The sequence below is a fragment of the Xenopus laevis genome, chromosome 6L (assembly GCF_017654675.1).
Source record: "Xenopus laevis strain J_2021 chromosome 6L, Xenopus_laevis_v10.1, whole genome shotgun sequence".
Lineage (NCBI taxonomy): Eukaryota > Metazoa > Chordata > Amphibia > Anura > Pipidae > Xenopus > Xenopus laevis.
Window position 1 is genome coordinate 100,085,835 of NC_054381.1, and position 13,811 is coordinate 100,099,645.

Here is a 13,811-nt window from a genome sequence, read left to right on the forward strand (position 1 = left end):
ATATTTACCAATTGGGTTGCAACAGTAGTTAATAGGTTTAGAATGATGTTGGTGCCTTCACCCAACTGCTAGGTTAAAGGGTCCTCTACTTTGTTCTGTATGTTTTTTTTTTTTAATTATTTTTTCAAGGCAAATATGAATATGTTTGTTGTGTTATGCTAATCCTGACAAAATGTGGCTTTGCAGATGACTTTGTTTAAAGCTTACCCCTGACATTTGTAGATTAAAGTGACCTCTCTCTGAGTTATATCCGCAAATGTGATTACTGCAGGAAAAAAATAGGGTAGTGGGTTTTATATAGTATTTCCTATTATGAGGGTGGTCAAATAAGTCATAAGGAATTGAATTAGTATCTCAACAATATTGTGCCGCATGCAGTTGCTGACCTTGTTTGGCCATTACAAATCTCTGTGCCCTTTACCTATTACTACTTTCTGACTTTTCAATGACAAATGAGAAGACTTTTTAGTCTGTGTTTAGGTTAGTTAGTAGAGATGTATCCAGACATTACTGATGAGAGATCTCCTTATAGTAAAGTTAATCATATGCTTCACTGTTTAAAAGAGTAATGCCCGCTCTATTTAATAGAATGGTGCTGGGAGTCCCATAAACCAAGCCACTTTTTGCTCAGTCTGTATATAAAAAATTTTGGAACTATGGAGCAACATGGACCTAGGGAACAAAATTTATTTACAGGCTTCTGTACAACTTTTTGGGGAACAATACCAATCCTCAGTTATTCAGTATGGCAAGTCCCATGATTCTGTGTTTATAGTAAAGTTTTGCAGTCAAGATTTTCCAAAGCACCTGCACTGTCAGAAACCAACTACATTCATTAGAAGTGTAACTAAATGATACTGCTTTGTGAGATAATTACTATTGTTATATTTAACTCAATAAAACCGTATTTTTATTTCAAATACAAATGATTGTGAGCGTGTCCACTTAATTGATCTACTGAGTTGCCTGTGGGTAGAAATTTGGTTTGTTAGCCACCAGCTCAAGATGTTCTTGTAGGTCCTGATTTTGGGTACTATAGGTCTTGTCAGCTATGCATGTTTTATAACAGGACACTCCACCTGGGGCCCTCTTGTCAACCATAAACTTTCTACTTGAACGTATCAGTTGAACAGGATCTGTGTATGAGTATTAGGTTATTTAGTCTGAAACATGGCAAACGTTGAATGAGAATTGTGTTGGAAGTTCTGATATTTACCATTGTATTTATTGTTTCAATAGGCACTAGTAGTGTTCTAGACAAAGCAAAATTCCTATTTCACATTCTGTTTGGCATTTGGCCTCATTTAGAAACAACTACAAAATAGAGATGGCATTAGCTTTTAAACTAACCAGTAGAAAGACTTCATGCTCACGCAAGGTATTGTATAGCAGCACTTACATCAAACTTCTCAATCAAGTTCTAGTCCAAGTTCAACTCCTCTTAATGACACCCAGTTTACATATGTGCCTTTTCCATGTAATTTCTACATGTAATCCCTCCCTTAAGCATTCCACTAGTGCATTTTCTGTACCATTTTCTGTACCATTTTCTGTACCTTTTTATGCCATGTTCTCTTTGTCTTCAGTCCTACATATAATGTGGTGGCTTTGTTCAACAACCTGCTAGTTTTTTCAGATTAGTTTTTTTCCACATTTTCTAATTTTGGACATTTTGCTTGTAACAGCATTTCCCCAGTGATTCTTTTCATTCTCCACAGAAAGTGTCATGAACATAATTGCAATAACTAATGACTTACTACACCAAGCCATGCCCACTTCTGTTAGTAAATAACGTGCAAGCTGCAGCTCTACATCTCCCTGAGGTCTTTGGGTTTGCTTGTACTGGTAGCATCACCATGTTATTTCAGTATCATGTGAACTGAAGAATTGTTATCTAACCTACTGTGCTAAGTTATTTATATAGGCATCTTGCTTTTACCCAAAACATTTTTTTAAATGTTGACCTTTAGGTGCTAATTCAAAGGACTCCTCTCATATTCTAAATATTTGAGGACCCTGATTTCATATCTATTGATAATTGGGTCACTTTAAATACAGGGTGTTAAGTGGTCACTTCATTTTTTAGGCACATCCTAGTATATCACCATGATGGTGGCTGTACCCGTTATAAAATTGTAGCATAGACAGATAGTACAGCTCAGTTAAATGTTGTGCCTTTGAGAAACTAGTTGACTAAGCACCATTCACAGAACATGCTCTTTAATGATAATGCAACATATAGTTGTGGTATGTCGATTTAATATCCTACCTGATAGCATGTACTTCATCTGAATTATCATTTCTCATAATGTCAGAATTTTCCTAGAAGAGTTCCACATGTAATGAGAAGAATTTTGCACCGAACATGGATTTCTAGGCCTTCACAGTGCTTTGCTGTTTCTTTTCTTCTTAAAATGTGCCTTTTTGTTTACAATTTAATTAGTCCTAGTAAAAAGGAAACATTTAGGAGAAATGTATAATTGAGTTTGTGTATTTTGTTTAAAAACATGGTTAAGCAGAAAGCCTTTGGCACTGATGTAAATCAGTCATTAGTGCAAGGTCAGCCTATTAAAGGAGGGTCAGATATGTTGCCTGGGAGCATATTGCTACTGCACTGAGATGTGTCCAGTTTTTGTAAGCATGACAAATTACCTGGGTGAGGTTCTTGGGAGCCATAACTCACAATTTTGCCTGTTTTTTATGTATATTATTTATCATGGCAGTCCTTTTCCAAAGTCCAAATCTATTTATATCTATATTGTCTAAGCAGTTTTTCATAGGGAGAATATGGAACTCTTTATAATACAAAAAGTAATAAAGTGGCAACCCTAGTGAGTAAGTACAGTATAGTAGGACAAGATGGCAACTAGTGTGTTGGCCAACCTGTGGACCTTCATCTTTTTGTGCATGTGCTATTACCAAAGCAGAGGGTGGACCGAGGAGCTGTTCACCCAGGTGAGGAGGGTAACATTTTTGTTTGGTTAGAAGACTTTCCATTAGAGACTTAAGAATTATATATGAATGTGTAATCATTGTGTAGTATATATGAATAGTAGTCATTATTCAGTTCAACAACAACATAAAGGCCATCGTGGACAGCCCAGATCCAATCCAGCCTGGCTGGCGATTTTTCCCCACACTGAACGATTGCAGGTCATGCTGGTCGGAGCAGGGTGGAGAAGGGTAGCTGCCAAAGGCTGGCCATGAAGTTGGTGGGGGGGGGGAGTCGAGGGCTAGGAGTGGGTGTGTGCAGGCCCCTGAAAAGGCAGCACTAGTGGGCCCTGACTTCTCCCAATCCAACATTGCTTATCCTCTATATGTAATGAGGCTTCACAGCCTGTTTTGCCCTAGGGCCATACCACCCTGCTTTTAGAAGAAAGGTATGTGTAGTCTTATAGTATACTTCAAGGACTTATCGGATGACAGCTTTAAGGAATCAAATGGATTCGGGCTGACATCAGTTTAAGCAAGGGTCAGTTATGTGAACATATGGATTGATACTCACCTAGTCAATTTTTTTCTTAAACATGTGGGCTGATTTCTAGTGTCTCATGTACCTCCCAGAATGGTTGATAAAGCAATTGGCTTGTATATTTTTTTTGATGGTTACCTGCCTGCCTACATTTGCTTCAAACAACATTTTCTATTGCACAGATAAGCATTAATGTTTAAAAGGCAGTGAGGGCATGACAGCAGTGATGCATGCTTAGATTTGCCTAAAGCCAAGATTATCAGCTGGGGACATACTTCATAACTAGAGAAGCAGATTCTGACCAAGAGATGAGGCTCAATATTGACTGGCTTTATGATGATTTTTACGCTGCCTAAAGTGCTTTTAACCCATATAAGCTCTGAGGAGTGCAGGAGTAGAGATACTATTTTCTCCTAAAGGAATAAGACATCTTCTCCCACTAGCGCAATATTTCTTGCATAATAATGTCTGTTTGCTGCTGAAGAACTGCATGGGGCAGATATAAGTTTGCCTGGTCATATATAATTGTTCTACTGCTTTGAATATATATATATATATATATATATATATATATATATACAGATGCAGCCACTTTGGTTTGTCTGTTTGACACAGAATAACTAAACACAGATATCCCATTTATCTCATTTAACACAGAAAACTGTGTCACAACATCCCATCTAATTAAAGCATTCACCATTGTGAACAATGGTGCTTTGGTATGCTAATGAAAAGGTTAAATGCATTAAATGAGTTAAGATAACTTTAGATAACACAGTTTCTTCAATTAACTCTGAGTCATGACGCATTTAACTCACAAATCCAAGTGGCTTCATCTGTATATATATATATATATATATATATATATATATATATATAAATAACTAAAGTAAACATTGACCAATATACTAGTTTATTCTGCCTATTCAAGCGAGTACAGGGGGGGCTGATTGAATTATTAAAGTGACGTCAAAAATACCTGTAAAATGTGATAAACGACTTTCATTTGTGCAGTTATCAGTTTGAAATGTTTATCTATGAACCAAATATTTTTGCTCAGACCGTGGGATATAACAGTCGGGCATGTGCCTATATATATCTGTCAGTATAACTCCCTGTTAACTTTCAGCACATTTTAAGTAAAAATGCTGTAGCTACTGGAATGGTGATAGTAGACTTTTGTGTGAGAGTCACACTGGGGCATTAGGAGTTGTTTGTCTGAAAGCATTCCATTCATATTTGGTAATGACAACTTTATAAGCAGGGGAGATAGCAAAGCACAAAATACATGGTAACTGGAGTTCCTTGCTTTGCCAGCCTGGGTTTTTTTCTAGTCCCTATGTGTGGGCGGTTAAAACTTCAGTCACAACTTAACCCATTCTTTTTTTCTACTCTCTGTTCTGGTCTGATTATATATTTAGACTTAGCAATACTGTACATATGATCTAATGGGAAAATGTAGTTAAAAAACTGCATGAAGAAAAATTCACGTTTCGCAAAAAAAAAAAAAGATCAAACATCCACTACATTACTTGATTTTTTTGTAGCGATGGTTGTTCCCCTTTAATACCTGGTTACTCTTGCAAGGAAAGAATGTGTGATACTTAATTTGAAATCAAGGATGCCAAACTTTTAGAAATGCAACTCCGAAGCCTATAATGGATTGTTCAGCTTGACCTGCAATGTTACAACATATCTTAGATACAAAATGTATGTTAAAAGACAAACTGCCATATTTAATAAAGTTTGCCCAGGAACAGTAACCCATAGCAACCTATAAGATGTTTGCTTTTGAACAGGTGACCAGTAAATTCTACTTGCTGTTGGTTACTACTCCTGGGCAAACTTAGTACCTTTAATTAAATAACCCCCAAATACTTTCACTTTGCAGGGTTTTTGGCCACAATTCATCTACAGAGGAAAGGAGGTCTAAGTCGATTTGTCTATCTATCTATCTATCTATCTATCTATCTATCTATCTATCTATCTATCTATCTATCTATCTAATCTATCATCTGTCATCTATCTATCTATCTATCTATCATCTCTCTCTCTCTCATTTATATATTATCTATCTATCATCTATCTATCTATCTGTCTGTCTGTCTGTCTGTCTATCTGTCTATCTCCCTCTCTCTCTCTCTCTCTCTCTCATATCTATCTCTCATCTATCTATCTTTCTTTCTCTCTCTCTCATGTCTATCTCTCATCTATCTTTCTCTCTCTCTCTCTCTCTCTCTCTCTCTCTCTCTCTCTCTCTCTCTCTACAGTATCTCTCTCTCTCTCTCTCTCTCTCTCTCTCTCTCTCTACAGTATCTCTCTCTCTCTCTCTCTCTCTCTACAGTATCTCTCTCTCTCTCTACAGTATCTCTCTCTCTCTCTCTCTCTCTCTACAGTATCTCTCTCTCTCTCTCTCTCTCTCTCTCTCTACAGTATCTCTCTCTCTCTCTACAGTATCTCTCTCTCTCTCTCTCTCTACAGTATCTCTCTCTCTCTCTCTCTCTACAGTATCTCTCTCTCTCTCTCTACAGTATCTCTCTCTCTCTCTCTCTCTCTCTCTCTCTCTCTCTACAGTATCTCTCTCTCTCTCTCTCTCTCTCTCTCTCTCATTTATCTATCTATCTATCTATCTATCTATCTATCTATCTATCTATCTATCTATCTATCATCTCTCTCTCATTTATCTATCTATCTATCAATCCGGTATCTATCTATGTATCTACTAGGTATCTATCTAAAAGATATTTATCTATCTACGAGGTAGCTATCATTTATCTATGTAATGAGCAAAATTGTTCCTCAATAGATTGCATCTAGCTCTTTCATTATATCTAATATATCTGATTTACAGTTGTTGCCATTAATACATACTAGACATTGTTCTTCTGGGGATTTGTCCAGTTATGTTTTTGAAGTTAGAAGGATTTTTTCCCTTTTATTGCAGAAAATGTGGTACATCTTTATTTGAGGTTAACTAAAATGTAAGTGGGTGCAGCCAGAATGCATGCATGAACCTTAAACACATATTAATAACATATTCCAGACATGTTCACATTTTGAGTTTAGAAGCCAAAAATATTTCCTGTGGAAATACAGTACATATGAATGTTCTTGTGTGTCTGTGTTGACTTATGTCTGAGATATCGCTTCAATAAATGGTGGTCTACAATAGGAAGAACTCCTACTAGGCATGTATTTGTTCAATTTATTATGATATAATTGCAAATGATGTTTTCTTTTAGGAAATGGCAAAGATCCTAAATCATCCACGAGTATATGCATTCTTGCACATCCCTGTACAATCTGCTTCAGACAGTGTGCTCATGGACATGAAGAGAGAATACTGCATCGCAGACTTCAAACGAGTGGTGGATTTTCTTTAAGAGAGGTATGTTTGCTTGTGCGCTGGACGAGATTAGCCAAGCTTTCTTCCACAACATCTGAAAAGTAACTTATTCCTATCAGGGTGAGGGAAAAGAAAGGAAAAATTACATCTTCAAGGTTCTTAAATTCCAAGGAACAAAGCATTGATGTGGTTTTTTACATTCCTCAGAATAGCTTTCATCCCTGGAAGGCATACGTTTTACTGCTCAATAGATGCCCTTTCTTATATTTGTTCAAATAACACAAACTGAAAGTGTTTGAAGCACACGTATGTGCAGGTTTATTTTTTTTTTTGTTTAAAGTTGGTCAAGTAAGCATTGTGCTGGTGATAGGCTTCCACCAGATTTTCTTTTTCTTTTTTTTGTTCTAAAGTTTATTACACTGGGGACATTCATTTTTTTATTGTTTACATTTTTCTAAAGCGGTACTTAATATATGGTAGTTTTGAAGGGAAAAGTGTGGCAAGAAAGACCCAGGCAGATGAGCCCCAGTACATGGATCCCATTGCACCTTCACTGGCTCTACCATTGGCAGGGTTACCCCATGTGACACTTCACCTCTTGCCCTGGGCATAAACCTAGATATTTGTATCTGTCATGGGTAGGAATTTAGGGCAGTCCCTGGTGCCTCATATCATATATTTCCAGATCAGAGCACCCAATCAGGGCTGCCATTAGAAATAACAGGGCCCCATACAACAAAATTTTCAGGGGCCCCGCCCACCTGGCCCACAAGCCCCACCCCCAGATCCCGCCCATTCCACAACACAGTTAAAAGATCACACAGACATCAGCGCTAAAAAAGGTAACCCCCCCACACAAATTATAAAAAGTTATTGGTGGTCAGGGCCCCCTTATAAGTAAAAAAAACTGTGGCGCTAGTGCCCCCCATAAAAGTTTTTTTTAAAAAAAAAAAAATTGATGGTCAGGGCCCCACTACAAGTTAAAAAAAATTATTGGTGACCAGAGCCCCCTAAAAGTTTTTTAAAAACAAAACACTGGTGCCAGGGCCCCCTTTACAAGTTAAAAAAAAATTGGGGCCCTAGAGAATATTTTTTTTAAAAAAAACATTGGTTGCAGGTGCCTATAAATTATTAAAATAATACATGGGGTATTTTTGCTGCTTTAGGACTTCAATTTCGTCTGTTTTCGTGACTTTGTGACTTTTCGCCGCTTCAGGACTTCAATTTCGGCTGTTTTCGCGACTTCGAGTCTTTTAGCCACTTCAGGACTTCAGCTTCTGCTGTTTTTGTGACTTTGAGTCTTTTCGTGGCTATTTCGAAAAGTGCAGCACAGCCAGGCCCCCCTTCAGGCCCGGGCCTGGTACAGCAGAACCCCCTGTGCCTCCCTGATGGTCGCCCTGCACCCAATGATGGCAAGCTGTCCAGGCCCAGATGCAGCAAAACAGTCTGAAACCAGGACACTCTCACCACCATGTTTCACAGAGGGGAAAAGGTTCTTATGCTGGAATACAGACTTTCTCCAAATGTAACACACCTCATATAGCTATAAAGTTTATATTTTGGCTTCATCTGTCCACAAAACATTCAGTATCCTTCTGGTTTGTCCACATGATCTTTAGCAAATATTTTTGGGGAGAATAGTGGGTTTCTCCTTGCTGCCTGACATACACGCGTGTAAGAAGAGCCAATGTAATAAAAAATACTTGCTGATTTCTAAGCGGCATAAATCCTTGTTGGTATCACACAATCGAATTATTTATTTTTTGATGTCTAAATGTTTTTTGTCAGCTTAAGGTATAGTGATCCAAATTACATAATAACCCCAGGTCGCAAGCTTTCTTGGTAATAGACCTCATACTTGTACAATACATTTTCACAGCACTGTGTAGGGTGCTGATTTATTAATGTTTGTGGAAAGAAAATCACACTTTTACTTTTGCAACACTGATTTCTGCAGTTTTGGGGATTTATAATGCAAGGAACTTGAAAGGACCAGAAGTTTCATTTTGTCGACTTAGATCTACTGAGTTCCCCTAGAAATCAAAGGGAAGTAGGGGTTGCCACCTTTTTTGGAAAAAAATACCGGAATTTCTATATATTTAGATTTTTTCCCTATTAATAACATTGGGGTCAAGCATCGTTTTTACCGGTCAGGCTGGTAAAATACTGGCCAGTTGGCAGAAAAAGTATGTTTATTGTTGCTGGTTTAGGGTTATAGAGCACCTTTACATGAGCCCTAGTGAGCTCATATAGAAAAAAATAGGGATTTATTTTCCCTTTACACCCTCTGTGTGATTATTTTTGGTGGTGTTTTTTCAGTAAGTCAAACTACAAGAAAGTATTTACCATAAATATTCTGCTCTGCCATGATTTCCTTTTGTGTGTCCAACAACCCTGTTTTCACAGAAGGACGATTATTTCTGTACAGATGAGCCGAATGCCAACACAATGCTCTCTGCAGGTCAGAACGACCAGGTAGATCGGTACATCTTTCCTGACAAATGTCAGATATACTTGATAGATTCTTTTTAAAACTGTTAAGCACTTGAGACAACAAGAGATACATGTACAGTACATGGGCTGCAGAAGAGCACAAAAGCTCTGTGCCTCGGTGTAAATGTTGCTAAAGCATGATTCTCAGGATCCCCAACACTAAATAACTATTGGTAACTGCTCGGTTTTTTACGGATAGACATGCTTTAGGGTAGGACTTGACGAAGCGATTGGATCCGACACGTCGCTATGCGACTAAACGCATGCGACGTGTCTGATGTTCTAATGGCAACGGAAGTGAAGGAGAAATCGCAAGTAACAACTACATTTATCCAACTGTCGGATCAAAATCTGTTTGCTCTTTTGAGAAAAATATTGGAGCAGCACTATTTACTGATGCATTTTGAAAAACACTTTTTTTCACATGACAGTATCCCTTTAAAGGAGAAGGAAAGCTACGGAGGCATTTTATTGCCAATAGATTAGCTGCAACAGTGCAAGCTAGAATGCTATATTTATTCTGTAGAATGTTTTACCATACCTGAGTAAAAAGCTCTAGAAACTCTCTGTTTGTTTAGGATAGGAGCTGCAGTATTAATGTGGTGTGACATCACTTCCTGCCTGAGTCTCTCCCTGCTCTGGGCTCAGATTACAGTAGAGAAGGGAGGGGTGGGGGGAGAGGAGCAAACTGAGCATGCTCTTGCCCAGGGCAATGAGGTTTAAGCTGAAGGCAGGAAGTCTGATACAGAAGCCCATGTGTACACAATAGAAGGAAAGAAATGCAGTGTTTCTTTTGACAGGGGACTCAGAGCAGCATTACTTTGGGGGTTTACTGGTATATTTAGATGGACCTTTCTGATAAGGCTTACTTAGTTTTAACCTTTCCTTCTCCTTTAAGTAAAATAAGGATATTATAAGTTACCAAGTTCCATGACCATATAAAAACACAAGGCTGAACTCCGAGGTGACTTCTAATATCCTCATATTTTGCAATAGGGGGCACTTTATTTATTATAGTACACAAGTTTGAGTGAGTCATGTGACAGAAATTACATCACTAAGCTCCGATTATAACCAATGACATCAATGCGCATCATGAGTATCATATAGTGAATAAAGTACCCCCTCTTGTAAAATATAAGGATATTATAAGTTACCGAGGAGTTTCATGACCATATAAAAACACGAGGCCGAAGGCCGAGTGTTTTTATAAAGGTCATGGAACTCCGAGGTAACTTCTAATATCCTCATATTTTACAACTGGGGGTACTTTATTTATTATAATACACAAGTTTCAATGAGTCATGTGACAGAAATTACATCAGAACTCACTGTTTATAACTGATGACATCAGAACTCACCGTTTATAAGGATATAATTTACAGGATATTCATGGCTTTTGTGTATTATAAGGATATAATTTACAGGATACTCATGGCTCTTGCTGTTCTTCAGCAAGCAGCACATGTACAGTACAACAGGACTGGCTGTTCATGCACTTCTTGTCAGGGAACAGGGTGGTCTGGTGCTTAGGGCAGTAGTGATGTGTGGGTCTGGAAAAACTCAACCCGCATCTGACCCTTATCCGTAAAAAAACCTTAACCCACACCCAGCCCTAGCCCATAAAATGTTGCTGTGGTAGGACCCTCACCATACCTCATCTCACTCTATACGCTACTTCTTTCTCCAACACAGGAGAAGTGGAGGAGTATACTTCCACAGTCTGACTCTCACTCAATCGTAACCCCCCAATGGTTAGCCAAATTTTAAGCCAAACCCACACCAAACCTAAATACTGTACAGCCCTGTATAGAATCTGTTATCTGGGATGTTTGGGAGCTGGTGATTTCCAGATGAGAGCTCTTTCCATCATTGGCTCCCCAAAGCAGCCTTAAGTCTGCTAAAAATCCTTTAAACCAGTGCCGGGCCAAGTCGGCCGGGCACCATAGGCAAACCGGACGATCATGCTGCGCCTCCTCATACACATGCACAAACAGAAGAGTAAGAGTGTAAGAGTGCACAGGCCAAATTGCTGCTGCAGTTGGGGGATCACAAGAGTCCCGAATTAGGGGAAGGCTTCAGAAGAGGTAGGTACCTGGCCCCCCTATACCCTTGTGCCCTAGGCACATGCCTCTTCTGCTTTCCCCCTAGTTCTGGCCCTGCTTTATACCCAGTAGGATTGTTTTGCCATCAGTCTAGATTCATGCAGCTTAGTTACCATCAAGTACAAGGTACTGTTTTATTATTACAGAGAAAAGGGAAATACATTTTAAAAATTTGAATTATTTGCTTTAAAATAGACTCTCGGTGAGATAGTCTTCCCATGATTTGGAGCTTTTCTGAATCATGGGTTTCCGGATAAAGGATCTCATTCCTGTACTCCGTACATATGAGTGGGAAATGATTGTTGATTAGGAATAGTGAAGGACATTATGATTGTGACAGTGACTGTGCTTTTGCTATTGCTGTCTATTAGAAAGTATCTCTGGCTAAAGCTTGCCTAAATATTTTACTATGTAATGGAATATAATATTCCAGATGTACATTTTTTAGCAAGAGCATTTATTTATCTTCCTTTCCAGTTGGCAATGTGTAGAATGCGTAAATTTTCCTAGATGTCACATATTTCTGCTATCCGTTTGGATGGGTGGCTAACAGTGTGATATGGAGCCAGGCCTTTATTTAAGCAGTACTGTACTGGGCGTGGTGTCCGTGCCTTATAATCCTGCTGATTTTTCTACCTCTGTGAAAACAGATCAAGGAGACAACTGAACCTCCAATAGAATTTAATGCAAGTAATGGGAGATTATAGATGTGTTTTTATTGTGACAGGTCATTACTTACACAAGACTTTTATAACTGATTTAGGTATCCCTCTTAGAAGCTATTTCTCTGCTCACTTATCAGCCATTATATAAGGGATGCCTTGTGCCTGCCCGTGCATGTAATACACTTAATGTACCAGCTTTTCATCAGTCTTGCCTGCACAATCATCATGGGTTTCATGTATCATGGCTCCACTCTAGCAGCTGGTCTCTCTTGCTGGGAATGCTCTGGCTTGGATATCTACAATTCTTCTAAAAGTTTTCGGTGAAGTAGAAAATGCATCAACTAACTAATTCCTTAGGGAGAAATGACTCCTTGTTCAGTAGCGTAAATTTTTAAATTTAGTTAATTTATTTGTCGGTATTAGTTGTTTAATTTACGGCAGGTCACTTAAAATTATCAGCTGCACCAGTTTCCAGACCTTTGCCTGGAAGGCCCATCTACACCTTTGTCTTAAAGGAACAGTTCAGTGTAAAAGTAAAAACAGGGAAAATAGATAGGCTATGCAAAATAAAAAATATTCCTAATATGGTTAGTTAGGCAAAAATTTAATGTATAAAGGCTGGCGTGAGTGGATGTCTAACATAACATATCACAACTTCCTGTTTTTCAGCTCTCTAACTCTGAGTTAGTCAGTCACTTGAAGGGGGCCACATGGGACATAACTGTTCAGTGAGTTTGCAATTGATGCTTAGCATTCAGCTCAGATTCAAACGCAACAGTTATGAGCCATTTGGCCACTTTCAAGTCTCTGAATGGTTCCTGCCTGGTAACCAATCAGTGGAAACCAAGAGAGCTGCAAAGCAGGAAGTAGTGTTCTGGCTATTATGTTATATATCCAGTCACTCCAGCCTAAATACATTACATTTATGTCTAATTGATTATATTGATTTTACCCAGTTTTTATTTTTATACTGAACAATTCCTTTAATTTAACCCTTTCTTGTCAGCGTGCACAATGACAGAGAGCAGACGTGAAAACAAGAGCATGACTATAAATTCTTACTGGCAACTTTTCCAGATCAAAGCTGTTTTTACAACTTCCAGAGAATGTGAATTCATCCATAAGCTGCGCCTTCAGGAGAGTTAATTCCATCACACATATAAGCCTAGAATTCTTTTCAGTGTCAGTGAAAATGAAGGCCTACAAAAACTATGGGTTCAAAACCAATATCATGAAATAAATCTGTCTTCAGAATTTGGTAAAGGGGTGGTTCACCTTTAAGTTAACTTTCAGTATGTTTTTAGAATGGCTAATTCTAAGCAGCTTTTCAATTGATCTTTATTATTTATTTTTTGGTAGTTTTTGAATTATTTCCCTTCTTTTCAGCTTTCAAATGGGGGTCACAAGTGCTCTGTAAGGCTACAAATGCATTGTTATTGCTTTATTACTCATCTTTCTATTCAGCCCTTCTCCTGTTCTTATTCCAGTCTCTTATTCGGGGTCATTTGAGTCCTAGCAACCAGACTGCTGAAATTGCAAACTGGAGACCTGCTGAAAAAAGAGCTAAATCACTCTCTAAACCTTACTGAAAGTTAATTTAAAGGGCAAACAACCCATTTAACGCCTAAAAGCAGAATCCTAGCATCAGGGTCGGACTGGCGCATTTGGGACCCACCGGGTTCCAAACCTCAGGGGCCCTGCGTGGCTTGCACAAACGTCAGAGCCTGTGC

At 38.5% G+C, this 13,811-nt stretch overlaps 1 pseudogene; it reads left to right on the plus strand.

Annotated features, from left to right (window-relative positions):
- Positions 1 to 13,811, plus strand: part of LOC108718534 — a 544,081-nt pseudogene that overhangs the window by 317,917 nt on the left and 212,353 nt on the right.